General features: G+C 38.2%; 1 pseudogene; it reads left to right on the top strand.

Annotated features, from left to right (window-relative positions):
- Positions 1–2,762: 2,762 nt before the first annotated feature.
- LOC112863717 (olfactory receptor 9K2-like) lies at positions 2,763–3,758 on the top strand (annotated as a pseudogene).
- The last annotated feature ends 1,825 nt before the right edge of the window (positions 3,759–5,583 follow it).

Raw genomic sequence — 5,583 nt, 5'->3', positions numbered from 1 at the left:
TGTGCTCTCTGCCTTCCCTGGCTTCCAGAAGCCCACCATCTGCTCCCAGAGCTTTGAGGCCTGGCCTCTGAGAACAAGGCTGTGAGGGCAGGGGCTGGGGATGGCATCTAGGACAGGGATGCCCAAGTTTTGGGTACTCACAGTTGTGAAAACATAAAAAGTATGGGAATTGATGATATTGGTTGGCCAGCTTTTTAAAAATAAATAAATAAATAAATAAATAAATAAATAAATAAATAAGTAAATAGGGAAAAAAAGTTGGTATCCACCTCAAAAAGATCATATCCCTTTTCCTGAAGAGCAATTCATAACATACTGGTTATTTCATAATAAAAAGGTAGGCAAAGAAGAAAATGCAAGGCACTTGTACCTTGGGAAGAAAGCCCTTTCTGGTACTTGTGTATTCCTGTACTTTGGTTGGCATACCATAGGTGGCCCACAGTGTTCAGTGACTTAATGAACGATTGAATGGATCCACATTACTCTTGAAAAAAATAACAATCTCAAAACAATGATTTCCTGCCACTGCATACTGGCTGATACAGTTTCAGGCAATATAATAGAATTTGGTATAATAATAATGGGAATTATAAATAAAACAAAAAAAATTCTGCTAAAATACTGCCAGATATCCAGTTGTATGATTGAGTTTGGTAGCTTTGACAAATCTTTCTTCTCTGCCTTTACTCACTTACAAATGATGTCTGGTGCCTGAAATTCCACTGTTAAATCTTTTTTTTAAACATTTTTTTAAAGTTTATTTTATTTATTTTGAGAAAGAGCGAGAGAGGGAGAACCATGGGGCCTGAGCTCACAAACTGAGAAATCATGAACTAAGCCGATATCAAGAGTTGGATGCTTACCCAACTGAGCCACCAAGGTGCCCCTCACTGTGAAATCCTTATTCCTTTAAACCTAGTTTTACAACGATGTTTAAATGCAAATGTCCTTATGCAAGTCAACATGGGCACTTAATGCTTTTCTCAAAAATAAATTTAAGATTATTTCAGTGGATTTCGGTTTGCCCTTGGAGCAATAGGGTAAGGAAGAGGCCTCAGGATATGATTATGGAGCTGTTGCCAGTTTTTTCCTCATGTACACTAAGTTACTAACATTTTGAGAAGGTTGGTATCTGGTGGAGAGGAGAAAGATGGGCTGAGAGCGGTAGGAGCTGAGGGACAAGGGCAGAGGATTGAAGACAGACAGTCACATACCTGATGGAGACTGAGAGCAGAACATGGTGACAACGTCCACATGTGCCAAATCAAAAAATGAATACTTTTTAGATCATTTGGCACTTTTGATAAGCCACATGAACTGTCCCCTCAGTTGGGTGGTTTAAATCACAATTGATTTTAAAATCCGAATAAAAGAAATAGCTGTGTCACTTTATTGGAGAAAACAGAGACTTTCTGAAGTTATAGGACAGACAAATCAGACTATTTCTAACTGTGTGACAGGTTCAAAATAATTGTCTTAAAAATTTTAATATGTTCATGGATCTCATTCTAAATGGAGACATCATAAAATTACTTTTCCAAAGTTTTAGTCAATACATTGTTTTGAAATTTCTTTTCTTTTTTTTTCATTTGCGCAGATGTTTAAAAGCAAATTGGCTTCTTGACAGGTTTGTACAGAGATATGTAGAATCCATGGATCTTTCCTCCTGGTGGCATGTCTGAGCTTTGTCCACTTCAAGAAGGTGATGATGCATTCTATTTTCCAAGGTTTTTATTTTGGATACCAAACTAAATATCTTGGGGGTAACTTCTTTTTAACTCTCACAAACTATTTAAATATTAATCTCTATTTGGGTCTAATGTCTATTCATGAAGTTTTAATTAATTAATTAATTAATTAATTAAGTTATTCAATGTTTATTTTTGAGAGAGAGTGAGGAGGGAAGGGGCAGAGAGAGAGAGGCAGACAGAGTATCTGAAGCAGACCTGCACTGTCAGCTCAGAGCCTGATGTGGGGCTCGAACCTATGAACATTGAGATCGTGACCTGAGTCGAAGTCGGATGCTTAACCAACTGATCCATCTAGGTGCCTGTTTCATGGAGTTTTACTTCATTCTTTAGTTAGATCCTTCTATCACAAATTGGAAGCATTATCAAGAATAAAATGAATATGAAATTAAAATTAAAGATGAGAACAAATACTTACACGTGTCTAAAACTTTCAGATATATTAAACTTACCACAAAAACAAAGTGAAGAGCTAAACAGATACAAAGAAATAATGCTTTACACGTAAATGTCACATGTGCTAAATGGGAAGAGCACTGGATTTGGAGAGTCATATTAGAAAACTATGAATTGGGACGCCTCGGTGGCTCAGTCGGTTGAGAATCCGACTTCGGCTTAGGTCATGATCTCACAGTTCGTGAGTTCAAGCCCCGCGTCGGGCTCTGTGCTGACAGCTCAGAGCCTGCAGCCTGCTTCGGATTCTGTGTCTCCCTTTCTCTCTGCTCTTCCCCTGCTCACACTCTGTCTCTCTCTCAAAAATAAATAAAGATTAAAAAAAATGAAAACAAAAGAAAACTATGAATTAGGTAACTTACATGTTGTGTGCTGATGGATAATTACAATATACCTTAGATTTACTTTCTATAAAAGGGCGGGGCAAATCATACCTCACACAAGTGGAGAACACGAATTTTAATGTCTTCCACAGGAGAAAAAGGATATTTTATGATACCAGTAAATAGATAGAAAGTTTAATGTTTAATCTTGTCTTGTACCTCTTATCAGGTTCTTGCCATGGGTGATAAGGGGGCAGGCAACCACTCAGATGTAACTGACTTCATTCTTATAGGCTTCAGGGTCTGTCCAGAACTCCACATTCTCTTCTTCCTCCTATTCCTGCTGGTCTATGGCATGGTCCTTTTGGGTAACATTAGTATGATGGCAATCATTGTGACAGACTCCCAGCTGAATACACCAATGTTTCTTTTGAGGCAATCTCTCCTTCATTGACCTCTCCTACTCCACTGTTATTGCCCCGAAAGCCATGGTCAACTTCCTGTCTGAGAAAAAGACTATCTCTTTTGTAGGTTTTGTGGCTCAGCTGTTTCTTTATGCATTTTTCATGGTTACAGAAGCTTTTCTCCTGGCAGTCATGGAATATGACCGCTTCATTGCCATAGGCAACCCTCTTCTTTACAGTGTGCACATGTCAAGACGCCTTTGCACTCAGCTGGTGGCTGGTTCCTATCTCTGTGGCTGACTCAGTTCCATCCTCCAAGTCAGCACAACATTATCAGTGTCTTTCTGTGCTTCCTGAGTCATTTATCACTTCTACTGTGATTCTTACCAAATTGAGAAGATCTCCTGCTCTAATCTCTCTGTCAATAAGATGGTGTCTCTTAGTTTGGCTGCCTTCATTATTTTGCCTACCATAGTTGTTATTGTAGTATCTTACATGTACATTTGACCACAGTCTTGAAAACCCCTTCCAGTGGAGGGAGAAAGAAAGCCTTCTCCACCTGCAGCTCCCATTTGGGAGTGGTAAGTTTGCTCTATGGGACTGTCTCCTTTGTGTATCTCACACCTCCAAGCAATCCTGAACTGTGTAAAGTGGCCTCAGTATTTTACATATTGGTCACACTCATGTTAAATCCTCTGATCTACTCTTTAAGAAACAAGGATGTCAAGCAAGCTTTGGGAAAAATCCTATGGAAGAAAAAAATCTTTATACTAATTCTACTTTCTTGTGATTTTCTCATTAATGCTCCCCCTTTCATTGTTTCATTCTGATTTGCTTTTAATATGGGGTTAAGTGTGAGCCACGTATGAGTCCTTTAAGTTGATTATCCCACAATGAATTATTTTCACTGAAGGAATAGTACCTCCATTATTTACTTTTCCCTAAAAGCAGTGTTACGTCTTCAGCATCAATGCAATTTGTAGCCATTCTACAAACAGAAATAAACTTCTCACTCTTTCTAGGTATAACTTTATGCTAGTGGGTAAAGGAGGATACAATTTAGTAAGATGAAAAATTACTTTGGTGGAAAGTTGATCAGTCTCAGACACTCATGGTAACTTCTCGTATCTATCAGTGATCAATGTCCAATGTGTCCAACATTGTATTCACTACCCATTACCATTAGATATAGTAATATATAAAAGGTAAGTTACATCACCTTTAAAAATACAAAATTTTCCCTTCTCCACCTTATTGTAATCTATTTCCCTTGATATTCGGAGTTAATAATCTCAGTCTATTCCATAATCCACTTCTTTGGCTAGTGGCATTTGGAATCTAAAATCAGTATGCATCTTAACTACTACTTTTAATTCAACTGAAATACATTATGTCTCTTGGTAAGAGTATTCCTCCAATAGGTACTAAAATTCTCTAAGCCAATAAATATTACAGCCCTAGACATAGGAATCTGATATTTTTAAATGGGTCTTCTGGTATAAATGAGAGATACCACCCATATCTTTACTCCTTGTTCCTCAAAACAGTATATTCTGGCAAAAATTATTATCAGTGTGAAAACATTAAACTGGTCGTATAATCAGAGAAAATAATTCGAAAATAATGGATAACTTGATAATCTTATAATGATTCGTCTCTTAGCTGAATAGTGGTAATTCAACAGATGATTCTGTTTTATAAAGGTATTTATTTTGAGTAATCAGGTACTTGAAAAGACAAGGCATCTGGAAAGCAAGCCTGATTTTTTTTCTAAGTCAATTTTTCATAGAGAACTCTCAAAGAAGCCACAGACGTGTGTTATTGGGCCAGCCATGTGACAGAGCAGGTGTGTTGGGAGAGTGAATAACCTGTTAATAGAAATTGCTTATGATTTCAGGCTCTGTTAGTTTTCCAGTTCCACTAATAAAATGTGTGATTTGGAGTACTTCTGGAAATGCCCACTTTATGATTCAGCTTAAAATGCCCAGTTTTTGGGGCGCCTGGGTGGCTTGGTCGGTTGAGCGTCCGACTTCGGCTCAGGTCATGATCTCGCGGTCCATGAGTTCGAGCCCCGCATTGGGCTCTGTGCTGACAGCTCAGAGCCTGGAGCCTGTTTCGGATTCTGTGTCTCCCTCTCTCTCTGTCCCTCCCCTGTTCATGCTCTGTCTCTCTCTGTCTCAAAAATAAATAAACGTTAAAAAAAAAAAATTAAAATAAATAAATAAATAAAATAAAATGCCCAGTTTAGGTGAGCAGCTCAGGTTCCAGGGTTGTCTAGTGCATTATGAGCAGGCATTCAGAGTCCACTAGAACTCTTTTGAAAACCACACCTTTTCACAACATAGTATTTGATTTTTTTACATTTATTTATTGAGAGAGAGAGAGAAAGAAAGCGAGCAAGCACGTGAGCAGGGGAAGGGCAGAAAGAATGAGAGAGAGAAATCCCAAGCAGGCTCTGCACTATCAGCAGACAGAATGCTGTAGTGCTGCTTGAACTCACGAACTGTGAGATCATGACCTCAGCCAAAACCAAGAGTCAGATGCTTAACTGACAGAGCCACCCAGGTGCCCCATTTTTTGAGGAAGAAAAACCTTTGTTTCAAAATGTAGGATTATTTTTATTTAAAATCTTATTGGAGCATATCATTCACTCTA

The sequence above is a fragment of the Puma concolor genome, chromosome B4 (genome assembly GCF_028749965.1).
Source record: "Puma concolor isolate L17-30 chromosome B4, mPumCon1.1.hap2, whole genome shotgun sequence".
NCBI lineage: Eukaryota > Metazoa > Chordata > Mammalia > Carnivora > Felidae > Puma > Puma concolor.
This window is presented reverse-complemented; position numbering and strand designations above follow the sequence as displayed.